Source organism: Mustela lutreola, chromosome 1 (assembly GCF_030435805.1).
Source record: "Mustela lutreola isolate mMusLut2 chromosome 1, mMusLut2.pri, whole genome shotgun sequence".
Classification (NCBI taxonomy): domain Eukaryota; kingdom Metazoa; phylum Chordata; class Mammalia; order Carnivora; family Mustelidae; genus Mustela; species Mustela lutreola.
Genome location: NC_081290.1, coordinates 97,524,079 through 97,540,176, shown reverse-complemented (window position 1 = coordinate 97,540,176; position 16,098 = coordinate 97,524,079). Strand labels below are relative to the sequence as shown.

At 38.2% G+C, this 16,098-nt stretch overlaps 1 protein-coding gene across 5 annotated transcripts in view; it reads left to right on the top strand.

Moving 5' to 3' along the window:
• ALPK1 (alpha kinase 1) overlaps positions 1 to 16,098 on the top strand; it is a 123,046-nt gene continuing 106,948 nt past the window's right edge. For 4 of the 5 annotated variants that reach the window (XM_059170708.1, XM_059170718.1, XM_059170694.1 and 1 more), the window contains exons 1-2: positions 1 to 162; positions 4,251 to 4,371. The gene's annotated coding sequence lies outside the window, so the exon portion shown is untranslated. Of the gene's footprint in view, positions 163 to 4,250; positions 4,372 to 11,983; positions 12,167 to 16,098 lie in introns of all 5 variants that reach the window. The other variant, XM_059170702.1, reaches the window with a different exon arrangement.

Below are 16,098 nucleotides of genomic sequence, written 5' to 3'. Positions count from 1 at the left end.
TTCTGGGACAGTGACAGACTGCTTTCTTTCAAATTCCTACTTCCTGAAACCGAGGCTGTTTATGAGAAACAGTGTATTTCAGGGAGATTACACTAAAATTAACCTTTTTCAGAGTCAGATTTGCTGGTCTTAAAAATGTTTATCCTCTTCTTCGAGACAAAGGTGAGTATCCGCCTTTAAATGACAAAACACAGTAGATATAGATACAAAAGATGGCATAATGCATAAGAAAGTATTTTTTCTGAACTGTGACCTTGTTCCTACTTCCTGATCTTGTCTATATTTAATGACTTTAAAGCTCTAAGAATACTTGCACTTCCAAAAAACGCCACAGAAAGGAGGTGAGGGTTGGGAAGGGGAAGGAGCAACAAACTTCGGTTACTGGGGAAAGAAAAAAGGAACCCGTTTTTTTAGAAGGTTTTTTGTTTTGTTTTGCTTTGTTTTTTATAGAAAGTTTTACTAACAAAGTCCCTATGTCAGGTAGCTTGCTATTGAACATCTGGCTTTGTCACTGAATTGAGGTGTTTGATTAAAGCATTAAAAGAGATGGGATTGGGACACCTGGGTGGCTCAGTCGGTTAAGCGGCTGCCTTTGGCTCAGGTCATGATCTCAGGGTCCTGGGGTCAAGCCTCACATTGGACTTCCCTGTTCAGCGGGCAGCCTGCTTCTGCCTCTGCCTGCCTCTCCCTCTGCTTGCTCTCGTCCTCTCTCTCTCTGTGGAATAAGTAAATAAAACCTTAAAAAAAGAGAGAGAGAGAGAGGTGGGATTACTTACATGAAAAATTAACCCCAGGACTTTTGCCTGGAGTACGTAGGTAATCAGAACAGAAACTATCACTTGTACGATGACCTCAGTGATTTTGCCAGGAAACAGATAAAAGTGAAGAATTACTCTTTTTGTTTGGGAAGAACCGACGGGAATTCTGGGTGTGGTAAAGCATTATATAGACAGAAAGCAGCTAGAAAAATTAAATTACTTCATGCTTTATGCAAAGGAGTCTTTTCATTAACAAACTTTATCATTTGGAATTAGGGCTCTAAGACTCATTTGGAAAGCCACAAATTATGAGCTTTAGAATAGTTTGGGACTTGCAGGTGGGCAGAAAGGAGGGGATTTATGTGGCAACATAATGGCACCACTGTAATATTTGCTTCTAGCTCCCTCTGCCTTTTCTTTTCTTTTTACTTAGTGCAGCGAGTGCTTTTATGAGAAGCAATCTCTGCTTTTGGCTGATACTTCATTGTTAAGAACCTTTTAAATTCCTTACAAATAATCACTGCTGCTGTTCAAGTCTACACAGGATACTGCAGCATAGTCTCCACGCTCCTTTGTTTCTCCTGTTTCCTCCTTTGCCTCAAATACATTTTTAGTATTGAACTATATAGAGCATTTGTAATTGTACTACGGGAGCTGTGCAGCCCTGTCACCAGGGGGTGTCAGCAGATTACATGTGTGGTGAGCACGATTTGGGGTCGGGCTAGGTGTAGGTTCACTTACCACCTGAGAGACACACCAGACCTAAACAAATGCCAAGTCAAGTCTTTATATCCAGTGACCAAAATCATTTACTTCTCTCTTTCCACTTCCCCCTTCCAAACTCCGTCAACTTGCAGCCTCCAGAGAAACAAAGCGCTTAAAAGTATTCTGGCAATAATTTTACTTTCCACTTCAAATATCTTTTGAATTGGAGTTCAAGGAATTCAAGTTCTTCCCTAACAAGACACCAGAATTTTATAGTACCCTTCACTGGCATGAGTAATGTTAGGGTAGCTGGTGATGGGGGCAGCAAAAAATGTACAAAGAGTAGAGCAACAGGCAGGAGACAGTTTATTCACTCTCCAAGGGAAGACAAGGGCCGGACGTCAAGAGAGATGTCAGCCTGAGTTTCTGTTAGATTGGGCTTTTTGAGGGATTTTAAAGAATGTGTGAGGGTTTCAGCTATGCCCATGTGGGCGGGGTGTGTGTGAAATGACTCTTGGCCAGGTAGAGCGGGAGGTGACAGGTATCTCCAGAAGTTCTCTCCAGGGCTTGTCCAGGATGTGCATTGTGGTCAGGCCAGAGAAGAGTATGTTTTGTAGTGGGGTCTGTTTTCTGAGAATAAAGGGTACCATGACATAGAAAAACAAAGAGTGAGGGCCAGGTAGAAACACCTATGAGTTTTGTCTGTAACATTGGCTGGGGAGGGGGATTTAAATAGATTCCTTTCCAGAAAGGAGCCAATAATTACTTTAAATATATATATATATATATATATATATATATATATATATATAATTTTTAGAGCCATATGTAAATCATGATGGATGTTATAAAATCTCACATGAAATAATACTGTATAATGAGCATACCTGACATATTAAGCTCTAACAATCTCCCCTTGAGTCCTATGGGATCTAAATTTGGGTTTAGAACCTGGAATTTTCTTTAAGAATAAGTGTATTCATTTGAAAATATTTTCTGAAACTCTGTGGTTCCTCCCATTCCAAAAGAATTTCACTGACCCCTTTCCCTGAACATAGTACACTGACTACTTTTACTGTCCCTTAATCTATTTCAGAAAATGATGGCTTTTTTAGCATAAAATGTTCATTGAAAATGCTTTCCTGAAATTTTAAGCACCTAAGTTTTGGAGAATTTTCATAGGAATGTGCATTCAAACTTTTGATGTAAATTCATGCCATATTTTTGTTATTGTATCTGTTGCCTCTCTATATAGAGGAGTCCGTTTCTTGTTATTGACAGTGGTATCAATTTTTGCAGGGTATTGTGGTTTCCTGTGTTTCTAGATTTCTGTGAGATAGACAAATTAAAAAGTAAGAATATTATCTGGTGCCACCATTGTATGTGTAAGGAACAGAAAGAGATGATCATAGCTTTAATATCAGTTATATATTAATACAGTTTTCTCAAAGTATGGTGTACAAACTACTGATTTCAGCTGGCACATATCCAAACTTCAAAAATTTGAGTTTTATCTTTGGTTTAATGTGAATTAAAACTATAATTAGCTCAGGACATCTAGGTGGCTCAGTCAGTTAAGCATCTGACTCTTGATTTCGGCTCAGGTCATGTTCTCAGGGTGGTGGGATGAATCCTGGAGTTAGGCTCTGTACTCGGGGCAGAGTCTGCTTGCCATTCGCTCTTTCTTCTGTCTCTGCCCCATCCCCCTGCTTGCATGTGCTCTCTCTAAATAAGTAAATAAAGACATAATTTTAGAGACCAAATAATTAGTTCATAAAATTTATGATTTAATGAATATTATTGCTCAGGAAGATGTTAAGTGAAAAGAAAGTGAGGTGTTTACTACTGATTTTAAGGAAATGAGGAATTACTCTCACAGGTAATATGCAGATATGGTAAAAATTATAAAGGTGGAATGTAAATGGCTAAAGTTTTGGAAATATTGAACGAATGTGTTTAATAAGTGGATATTTTCTGAATCACTGTAGAAACTTGAACCTCACTGATGCTTGATTACACAGCTCAATTAATAATAACAATCTGTTAAATTTCATAATTACAGATGTACAAAATAGTTGATAAAAAATGCTTTATCATTTTATCATATCTTCAGTCCTCATGAATTGCCATAAAATTGAAGGAATATAGAAGGTAACCAGTATTTTTTGAAACAAGAATCATAGAGAGGTTAGGGGATCTGGGTGGCTCAGTCATTTGGGCAACCAACTCTTGATTTCCACTCAGGTCTTGATCTCAGGGTCATGCGACAGGCCCATGCTGGGCTCTGCACTCAGCAGGGAGCCTGCTTAGGATTCTCTCCCTCTCCCGTTGCCCTTTCCCCCAGCTTTCTCTCTCTGTCTAAAATAAATAAATCTAAAAAAAAAAAAAAAAATTGGAGAGAGGGTGAATCAACCCCAAATAAGCACTAGAGTTCTATTCTGCCTGTTTTCCCTGATATCTTTGCAGGGCAGAGAGGGGTGGTGTGGGCTAAGGGGTGGGAGAGGAGGAGGGAACCATGAGCATCATCTAGGTCAAGGGTCATTAATGTATCATGAAGTATGCCAATGGTCTCTTTAAAAATGATCATATTAGTCATTGCTTTTAGGGAATCCATTCTAGGGAGGATATAATTCTTAATATGGAGAAAATTCACAAAGATGTTTATTATAAAGGTATTTATGGTAGCAACAAATTATAAGCGTTCTAACAAAAGGGAAAGGTCAAGCAAATTATAGTACAGTAGTCCCTCATTTAGCAATGGTTTTGCACTGTCTCGGTTTCCCACAGTCAACAACCACCAGAAGCAGATGGTCTTTTCTGACGCTTCATCACATGCCTGCATCATTCACCTGACTTCATCTCCTTACACAGGCATTTTATCAGCTCACACCACCACAAGAGAAGAACGGTGAGTACAGTATAGGCATATCTCTTTTTATTGTGATTGCTTTATTGCACTTTACGGACACTGAGCTTTTTATAAACAAAAGGTTTACGGCAACCTTGCATGGGGCAAGTCTGCCGGTGCTGTTTGTCCAAGAACATTTGCTCACTTCATGTCTCAATGTCACATTTTGGTAATTCTCGCAAATGCTTCCAACTTTGTTGTTATTGTTATGTGTGTGCTATGGTGATCTGTGATGAGTGATTACAACAACTTACAGAAGCTCAGATGATGATTAACATTTTCTAGCAATAAAGTATTTTTTCGGGCGCCTGGGTGGCTCAGTAGGTTAAGCCGCTGCCTTCGGCTCAGGTCATGATCTCGGGGTCCTGAGATCGAGTCCCGCATCGGGCTCTCTGCTCAGTGGGGAGCCTGCTTCCTCCTCTCTCTCTGCCTGCCTCTCTGTCTACTTGTGATTTCTCTCTGTCAAATAAATAAATAAAATCTTTATAAAAAAATAATAAAGTATTTTTTCATTAAGCTATGTACATTTTTTAGACATAATGCTATTCCACACTTAACAGACTAAAGCATAGTGTAAACGTAACTTTTATATGTACAGGGAAATAAAAAACATTTATTTGACTCACTTTATTGCAATATTCACTTTATGGTGGTAGTCTAGAACTGAACCCAAAATATCTTCAAAGTATGCCTGTACAGGAGTGCCCGGGTGGCTCAGTTGGTTAAACATGTGCCTTCGGCTCAGGTTGTGATCCCAGGGTCCTGGGATCGAGCCTTGCATTGAGCTCCCTGCTGGGCAGGGGGCCTGCTTCTCCTTCTTCTCTATACGTGTGTGTGCGTGTTTTCTCTCTCTCTCTCTCTCTCTCTTGCTATCTCTGTCTCTATCTCTGTCTCTCTCTCTCTCTCAAAAAAAAAAAAAAAAAGGTATGCCTGTATAATAAGGTATTTTGAGAGAGATACTACATTCACCTATGTTTTATTACAGTATGTTGTTATTAGTGTTTTATTATTATTGCTGTTAATCTCTTCCTGCGCCTAATTTATAAATACATACTTTATGTATGTATATATGGAAAAAAAATACAGTTTATATTGGGTTAAGTATGGCTTCAGACGTCCATGGTCTTGGAATGTATCCCCCTAGGATGGGGTGGGGAGGGCTATGGTATATCTGTAAAACAAGGTGAAGAATAGTACCAGCATAGAAAATACTGAGTGAAAAACAGATTCAGGATCAATTAACTATTATACTTACAACTACACAATTCATGTACAAAATATAGAAAGATATAAATTCACAAATATTCTAAAAGTTTGGTTGTTGTCTTACAGTGATAAAATAATTGTTCCTTTTCCTTTATCTATGTCTGCATATTTATTTTTCTATTGACTTTTCATATTACTGTATAAAATAGTAATATATAATATATATAACATAATATATATAACATATAATATATATATTATATAACATACTTGTATTACTTTTTGACATAACTAATAGAATGTGTTAAATAAAACTATGCTGCTGCCTAGTTAAAAACAACTGTGCAGTTTTTGAAAGATAAATCTTACCTTTCCTTTATTTGGCATACAAATAACTAGCTGTCTGAAAAAGAGAGGATTGAGTCTCAGTGCTAGAGAGAATGGGCATAGCAGAGTCAGAGAACATAGATGGACATACCTATTGAAACACTACTCTCAGTTGATTTTTCTTGCATTGATTGCTTCAGTCTCAACCATGGTTTTTACTGCAGTCAACTTATTCTTTTGAAGAAAGGAAAAAAGGAAGGAAAGAGACATGGAAAATTTATATGATATGCATGCTAATAATTTCCTAATTAGTTTCTCATTCCTTTGGATTCCCATAAGCTGGAGTTGTACATTTATGTCTATATGTGTTATACTTAACATTCACTGATGCCATATCTTTGCATAGACTCCTAGCACCCCTCAAAGTATACTGTGTCGTTGGCTTGCCCAGGAAACTTTGCTTAGAATCTTAACCCTAGCATATCTAGTTACTGTGATACATTCCCCATGAGTGCATTATAAGCACTAAAAAAATGAAAAAAATTTGACAAAATTCTTGTCTGTTCATAAGTGCTTTTCTTTTCTATAAAAAAGAAAACGCTTAGGTCCTCATCACATGTCTTTTTATTTGACCACTTTTTCAGAAGAATTTAATCTCTGATTATAGTTTGGATGCTGCAGCTCATCATTTTCCAAGATAACTGTATCCCTACCCGGAAATTTGCTTCCCTAAATCCTGCCCTGTGTTATTGTGAGGGATAATAAAATGTGAGTGAATAGCATCTCTTCCAAGATATTACTCAACCAGGTTTGATTCACTTCTCCAAAAGTTGTAGGTTCTTTAATAAGAAATATTTGAAACCTTTTGAGCCCAGATTCCCCCTGCCACCTCTCACCTCCCCTCTTCCCCAGTGGGCCAGAGAGGTGGGTGGAGGACACCAGGAACTAGGTGGAGCTTCTAAAGGCACAGCCTGCCAGGCAGCTAAGAAGCAGACAGAAACACCCCTCCCTACACGGTCAATTCCAGGCTGCAGGTTCCAGCCTCTCAATGTTGATGAGGTAAAGCACTTCATCTTTGTAGCTCTCCTTCAGGACTTTTTTTTTTTTTTTTAAGATTTTGTTTATTTATTGACAGAGAGAGACACAGGGAGAGAGGGAAAACACGCAGGGGGCGTGGGAGAGGGGGAAGGCAGGCTTCCTGCAGAGCAGGGAGCCCAACCTGGGGCTCGATCCCAGGACTCAGGGATCATGACCTGAGCCAAAGGCAGATGCTTAATGACTGAGCCACCCAGGCACCCCTCCTTCAGGACTTCTGGAAGCATATTCTTTTTTTTTTTTTAAGATTTTATTTATTTATTTGACAGACAGAGATCACAAGCAGGCAGAGAGGCAGGCAGAGAGAGGAGGAAGCAGGCTCCCCGATGAGCAGAGAGCCCGATGCGAGACTCGATCCCAGGACCCTGAGATCATGACCTGAGCCGAAGGCAGCGGCTTAACCCACTGAGCCACCCAGGTGCCCCTGGAAGCATATTCTTTAAGTATATATCCACTCAGTAAAATGACCTCTCATTACTTTACTCAAAGCCAAAGGTGATTTTTAGACTTCATCTTTCTCTGTCTTTGCAATTTTGACACTGTTGACTTGTGTGAATTTTCTTTTTTCGTTTCCATATCACCGTGCATTTCTGACTTCTTTCCTACTTCTCTGGCTGCACTTCCTTTTTATATGCTCTTTCTCTGCCCACGTCATATACTACATTGTGCTCTCTGCCTCCTCTCTCTCTTGCGTGTTCACATTGGATGAATGCCTGTTGCTACACTTGTACCAGTTTTCACTAAAGGTCCTGCGGTTCTTCTTCCAGAGTTCTGGACTCACATCCAGGTGTAAACGTCTATTAGTAAGTATCTGTACTCTTCATCCGACAGGCATCTCACATCAAACATTTTCAACACTGGATTTATTTACCACCTCCATGAATATTTTTTTATATTGATATCTGGCACTAAAAGCCATGTACTTGCTCAAGCTAAACACTTGGGGCTCTCCTAGACCCCTTATTTCTTAATCAACAATATCTAATCAACTTTGAAGTGACATTGATTCCATTTCTTAAATGTCTTTGGAAACTACCCGTATCTGCGTATTCCTGGTTTAGGCCCTCAAGATCACACAGTATATCCTGATCTCCTCAGCCTCTAGCCTTTGTCCTGTTGGACAGGATATTTCCAAGGGCCCAGAGCATTCTTCTACCCCAGAACTTTTTTGCAGTAACCATTTTGGAAAACTAAGTCTGTACTTTTTATCTCTGAATTCCCATTACCTAGCCCAATGCATGACACATTGTAGATACTCAATATGGATTTGCTATATAAGTAAAATTTCATGGGTTCCTACTTCTCTGCCCTATTTCTTTTGTTTAAATGAGACTTACCACAACTTGAAGCTCCTAGCTCACAAAGGACATAGTTTTTCTCCAGAATTAATTTTTTTTTAAAAATCCATCAACTCAGCACTTGAAGAATTACATCTGCTTTCCCACACACACATAATGATGTCTACTCAACTAGAGTCAGTAGAAGGTTGAGACATTTGACAAGTTGTGAACCCTGCCAAATGTGTCTTCTATTTTTTTTTTTTAATCTGATAATAGCTCTTCTGTGTGAGATGACATACTTGTCAGACAAGATTTTCCTCATCTGTGTCTATAGTAGCTATAGTGTGTCCGCCCTTCAAGGAGGTTCTGGCCTTACTCCAGTCTCTTCCATCCTGCTCTATCTGCATCATGCTTGTCCTAGACACAATATGAGGGACATTTTCCTTAGATAAGGTGTGATAAAGGTGAATACACCACTGACGAAGTTTGGTTACTGGGATTCATCATTTGTATTAGGTGGGATTAAAGAGGGAGGCAGAGAGGTGAGACTGTCTAGTTCTAAAGTAAGGCTGAAAGAAAAGCAGAAGATAACACATGCAAAAAGCATCCCTAAGTTAACCAGAAGACTTGAGTGGAAAGGAAGTGCCACTAATATATGTACAGTGTCACGATGTTTGGTTAAATCACTTCTGACTACACCTAGCTACCTCAATTGAGAGGCAAAAATCAGACTGCTCAGTAATTGTCAAAGAATACTTAGTTTAATTTTGAAAAATTACACTTTTAAATACTTTATTATAAATATGAAGATATATATAATAAAATATTTATATAAACATATAACTATGCAAAGAAATAATGATATCAAAATGTTTATAGTGCTTATGTCTTAGTGGTACTTTGGGTAATTCTTATTTTCCTTTTTACCACATTTTTTTTCTCCACATTTTAAAATAACATCATTTTGTGCTCATTATAATGAAATGTTTCAAAAAATCTAGATCTTCAGGGGCACCTGGGTGGCTCAGTGGGTTAGAGCCTCTGCCTTCAGCTCGGGTCATAATCCCAGGGTCCTGGGATAGAGCCCCACATTGGGCTCTCTGCTCGGCAGGGAGCCTGCTTCCCCCTCTCTCTCTGCCTGCTTCTCTGCCTGCTTGTGATCTCCATCTGTCAAATAAATAAATAAAAATCCTAAAAAAAAAAAAATTTGGATCTTTAAAAATACATCAGAGGTGGTGGCTTAGATGGTTAAAAATACATCAGAGATCATTATGGTACAATCTTCAAGATTTTCATGACTTAAATACTTCACGACGGAGTCTACTGGAAGACATCCAGTAGACTGGTAATACCTTTCACTTGCAAGCCAGAAGCTGCCATGTATGAAAAAGCAAGTTACAGTGAAAGAAAAGAAAAGCACTAATTATTATGCAACATAGATTACAGAAGTCTTAGAGTATCTCAAACACGGTCTTTCCCCAGATCACAGTTGTCAAGGAAAAACTTTTGACCGCAGCTGCACATATACAATGTGTGAAAGTCTGAGGGAACATGAAGGAATTAGGGAGTTCCCCCTGGCCAAGTTTTCTCCAAAAGATATATCCCTTCAGGGAGGGGGAAAAAAAAGAGTGTGGTGGGGGGGACAAACCATAAGAGACTCTTAATGGTAGAGAACAAACAGGATTGATGAAAGGCAGTGGGTCGGGGGGATGGACTAGAAGAGTGAAGGCACTTGTTTTAATGAACACTGCGTATTGTATGTAAGTGATGAATCACTGAATTCTATTCCTGAAACCAATATTGCACTGTATGTTAACTAACTAGAATTTAAATAAAAATTTGTAAGAAAAAAAATATATATATATATCCCTTCAGGTCACCCTATCTGCTCCCATTCAGCCTGTTCTGAATGCACAGCTCAACTAAGACCTGGCCTTTCATTTCACTTTCTCGGAAAGGTAGAGACCTTAGCTGAGACCCGTTTGGAGTTTAAAGTGGACATGTTGAGAATGTGACGCTTACTGGGTATCCAAGTGCAGATATCCAATAATCAGTTGGAAATATGCATCTGAAAATTTCAAGGGAGAAGTTTGGGACTCAGGAACATGAGTTTCCTCTATTCTCTTATCTAGATGTTTCAAGGAGCCGTCATGCAACAATGCCTATGACACAATGCAGGAAATAAAGAGTAGAGATTATCCCTTATTCTGTTCATTCTCTTCTTAGAATAAAGTCCTCTGTGTTCGATATTATTTTAAACTGGGAAGTTCTAAATTAGAAATGGATCAGAATCTATGAAAATCTATTTTGGGTGGTTTCATATGAAGCTTTTGAATTAATTCTTTTTCCTAATTATATACCTACACGTAGTCATTGTAGAAATTATGAAAAGAAGAGGAAAATAATTGAAAAGTATCACTGAGAGCCAAGACTCTTAATATTTTGGTGTAGTTTTTTTTCTGATTATGTTTCTGCCATTTTTAAAAATTATGGTGAGGTGCACATAAAGTTTGCCATCATAATCATTTTAAGTGTACCGTAGAGTGGTGCTAATTTACATTCACACTCTCGTGCCCCATCACTCCCATCTATCCACAGAATTCTTTTCATCTTGCAAAACTGAAACTCTGTACCATCAAACCATAGTTTCTCATTCCCTCCCTTCACTCTACCCTTGCAAACACCATTCTACGGTCTGTTACTATGAATTTGATGACTCAAGGTACCGTCATGTAAGTAGCGTCGTGCAATACTTGTCTTTTAGTAACTGGCTTATTTCACTTTGTATAATGTCCTCAAATAGCATGTGTCAAAATTTCCTTTTTAAGGCTGAAGAATATTCCATTTATATATATACCACATTTTGTTTATTCATCTGTTGATGGGGGCATAAGTTCTTCTACCTTTTGGTTACTATAAATAGTGCTGTTATGAACATGGGATTCAGATGTCCCTGAAAGTTCCTGCTTCGGGTTATTTTGAACATGTTCTCAGAAGTGGGATTCCTGGATCATATGATAATTCTATTTTTAATTTTTCTGAAAATACCATTTCTTCCATAGCAGTTGTACCATTTTCTGTTCCCACCAACAGTGTGCTAATTCCAATTTTCCATATCCTGGCCAATACTTATTTTCTTTCTTTCTTTCTTTCTTTCTTTCTTTCTTTCTTTCTTTCTTTCTTTCTTTCTTTCTGTCATGTAGCCATCCCTGTGGGTGTGAAGTGGTTTCTCATCATGATTTTTTATTTGCATTCCCTATTAGTGATAATGAGCATCTTTTCATGTGCCTATTGACCATTTGTATATCTTCTTTCAAGAAATGTCTATTCAAGCCCTTTGCTATTGATTAAATTAGGTTGTTTATATTTTTACTGTTGAGTGGTATGAATTCTTCATATATTCTGGATATTAACTCTTTATCAGGTATATGATTGGCAAATATTTTTCTATTCCATGGGTTTCCTTTTCACTCTGTTTAATATGACCTTTGATGCACAGAAGTTTTTAAAATTTTATGTAGTTCAATTTATTTGGGTTTTTTTGTTTGTTTCTTATCTGTGCTTTTGAGATTATACCAAGAAATCACTACAAAATTCAGTATCATAAAGATTTTCCTCTTTTTTCCCCTAAGGCTTTTATAGTTTTAGGCTCTATGTAATTGAGTTAGTTTTTTTCTTAAGATTTTTATTTATTTATTTGACAGAGATCACAAGCAGGCAGAGAAACAGGCAGAGAGAGAAGGAGGGGAAGCAGGCTCCCTGCTGAGCAGAGAGCCTGATGTGAGACTCTATCCCAGGACCCTGGGATCATGACCTGAGCCAAAGGCAGAGGCTTTAACCCACTGAGCCACACAGGTGCCCCGAGTTGGTTTTTTAAATGGTGTAAGGTAAGGGTCCAACTTTATTCTTTTGCACATGCATATCCAGTTTTTCCAATGCCATTTATTGAAAAGATTGTTCTTTCCCCCATTGAATGGTCTTGACATCCTTTTCAAATCATTTGACCATATAATGAAGGTTTATTTCTGGGCTATCTCTGCTATTTCATTGGTCTGGGTATCTGTCTTTATGCCAGTACCACACTGTTTTGATAAGTGTAGCTTTGTAGAAAGTTTTAGAATTAGGAAGTGAGACATCTCCAACATTGTTCTTCTTTTTCAACATTGTTTTGGCTATTTGGCTATTCAGCATTTTTTGAGATTTTATATGAATTTTAGGATGGATTTTTTTTCTATTTCTGGAAAAAACTTCATTGATCTTCATTGACTTTTTAAAAAACATAACAGCTATCACACTGTGTAGACAATGTTATATTCTGCTTTTCTTCCTTCACATTATATTTATGTTATTATTAACAATAAACATTACTTCTTAGGGCACCTAAATGGCTTAGTTAAGTGATCGACTCTTGATTCCAGATCAGGTCTCGATCTCAGGGCTGTGAGATCAAGGCTAGCATCTGGGCCTGCAAAGGGTGTGGCGTCTGCTTAAGATTCTCTTTCTCCTTCTCCCTCTGCCCCTCCCCCTTCTTGAAAAAAAATAAAAATAAAAATAACCATAACTTCTTTTAATTTAAATACTTTGTAAACATACTTTACAATGATTACATAAAGGAAAATGTACAAATGGAAGTATAACTGAAAGATTAGAAAAATTTATACCTCAAATTATGTGACTTGTATATGCATTAGATACTATAAACATAGAAGTGGGAAAAATTTGATTCAACATTGTAATTCTTATATTATTTTTGACCAACTACAATTCTGGGATTCATTTATTTACTTAGCAAACTTTACTGAGTCTTTATAGTTTTTCAAGCCCTGGAAACCTAGACATAAATTCGGTATGATCTTCACCCTCAGCGGAAGGGAACAAATACTAAAATTTTGTGAAAATCTAGTATGTGTCATGAGTTTTCACTTTCTGTTTTAGTGTTTGCTTTAATCTAATTGGGAAGTGGTGTTAATCCCATTTAGAGATGGGGAAAATAATGTTCATTTCAGCCGAAGCCACCCGTCGGAGGTGACACAGAGTAAGTGGCAGGGCTGGGACACAGCTCAGGGCTAACTGCTTCCAAAGCTCATGCCCTTTTCCCTCTCCCTAGTTGCCTTTTGGCACTTACGACCTTGAACAGGAGAAAATACATACAGCAAAATGTAACGTGAACAGAACGCCGTTATAGCTATTAGTTGTGCTGGAAGGGGGTAACAAGGGCTTTAGAGAAATAGCATTATAATTTAAGACTTCAGAACTGAGAGTTTCATGAGCTACGATGGGGAGAGCAGCATTCACTGATCCATCCATTCACAAACCTGCACTGAGCTGCTACTGTGTGCTAGTCCCACGGGTAGCTCCCGCTGTGCTCCAAAGACTTGAAAGAGAATGAGTGTGACACTGACCACCCTCAGAAGTCAGTCTCTTGGGAGACGAGTAGGTAACTGACAAATGACAGAGCCTTGTGAACAGTTCTGCTACAGAGTCAAATGCAGAGTGCTGGGGGCCACGCTTCCGGGGTACTCAGGCCAGAAGCTATGCTGTGTTGCAGCCGTGCTGGGCACGGCAGACTGGATGCTCCATGCCAAGTTCAGATGCTTGCACTTGATTTGATAGGCAACAGCAAGTCAGCAGACATTTTTAAGCGGGGGAGTGACAAGGTTAATTATGATTTTAAAAAGCTATCTGGCAGCATGTGAAGTACAGAGTGTAGAAACGTGGGAAGAGACAGGTGGCAGGACAACCCGTCTGGAGGCTAACGGTGCCAACTAGAGATGGAGAGGACCCCGTCCAGATAACAACAGAAGAGACTAGGAGAGTAGAGACCATATTTATAAGAAGAAGGCAGAATTCATGGACTGTAGGATGTATAGCGAGAATCAAGAGAACAGCATATACAAAAGCTTCAGTTCATATATATGTTCAGAACCACTGCATTGTTTACAAGTGAAGGACTCATTCAGCATTTTATAAATAAGTAATGAATTCTCTTTGTAAGAGATTGTACTGATAATTATCAGAACTCATTTTAAATATTAAGTCATTCTAAAACACTAATAGTTTAATATTTGTTTTTTTCTCCCAAGCAGTTTACACATAGCCTGCAACGCTGTTTACACTGTTAATTCTGTTAGCAAACTCTTCCTACATGGATAATATAACTGAAATTTTTATCGCTGTTATATTAAAACATAAATTTTGAGAAAATGGATTAGACAATCTTTTTCTATAATAAAATTCAAAAGATTAATGGACTTTTTTCTGAAATACGGTTCAGAAAAGGTCAGAAATGGTCAGGTAAGTAATGTGCAACACTATTTTAATGTTTCACAAAAGTTTTCCATTTTCTTGGTCATTACTGAGTCTTGTAATTTATTTGGTTCTTTTTCGTTTTGTAGAGACACATTTGTTTTCATTAATAAGCAAAGATATACATCCTGTTAAAAGTGGAATCTCTTGCGCTGTTATGTGTGACCAGAAGAGGGCGGCAGTGAGGCACTACAAAGAACGAACAGGCCCTTAAATTGCAGAGGTGTTATGCCCATCCTGTAAATGACCTAAACATCCGTTTGGGCTGACATCTTAATTAACTGATTCATTTTCTGAGCCAGAGACTATGACATAAATATTGTCACAGAATTTTCAGAACATCAGGGCGCCTGGGTGGCTCAGTGGGTTAAGCCGCTGCCTTCGGCTCAGGTCATGATCTCAGGGTCCTGGGATCGAGTCCCGCATCGGGCTCTCTGCTCAGCAGGGAGCCTGCTTCCTCCTCTCTCTGCCTGCCTCTCTGCTTACTTGTAATTTCTCTCTGTCAAATAAATAAATAAAATCTTTAAAAAAAAAAAAAAGAATTTTCAGAACATCAGATGATGTCCTTATAATGCAACAGAGTAATAGTTTTGTGGAAATTTCTGTTAAGATTGATGACAACGCTGAGACATATTCTGGAAATTTTACATCAGAAGGGAAAAGATTAGAGGATGGATTAAAAGTAAACATGTTATTTCTTGTTCAAGAGTATAGGCAGAGAATTTAATAATTTACAAAGACAATAAAAGGAATCTTATTGAACATTGCAGATACTCCTAAAATAAAAAAGAATATTTCCAATTTATCAAATATATGGTAAGCAAGGCATAGGATTAAGCAACTAAGAGATTCAGTAAATAGCTCCTCTTTTTTTTTTTTTTATAATTTTTTTATTTTTTATAAACATATATTTTTATCCCCAGGGGTACAGGTCTGTGAATCACCAGGTTTACACACTTCACAGCACTCACCAAATCACATGCCCTCCCCAATGTCCATAATCCCAACCCCTTCTCCCAAACCCCCTCCCCTCGGCAACCCTCAGTTTGTTTTGTGAGATTAAGAGTCACTTATGGTTTGTCTCCCTCCCAATCCCATCTTGTTTCATTTATTCTTCTTCTACCCACTTAAGCCTCCATGTTGCATCACCACTTCCTCATATCAGGGAGATCATATGATAGTTGTCTTTCTCTGCTTGACTTATTTCGCTAAGCATGATACGCTCTAGTTCCATCCATGTTGTTGCAAATGGCAAGATTTCATTTCTTTTGATGGCTGCATAGTATTCCATTGTGTATATATACCACATCTTCTTGATCCATTCATCTGTTGATGGACATCTAGGTTCTTTCCATAGTTTGGCTATTGTGGACATTGCTGCTATAAACATTCGGGTGCATGTGCTCCTTTGGATCACTACATTTGTATCTTTAGGGTAAATACCCAATAGTGCAATTGCTGGGTCATAGGGCAGTTCTATTTTCAACATTTTGAGGAACCTCCATGCTGTTTT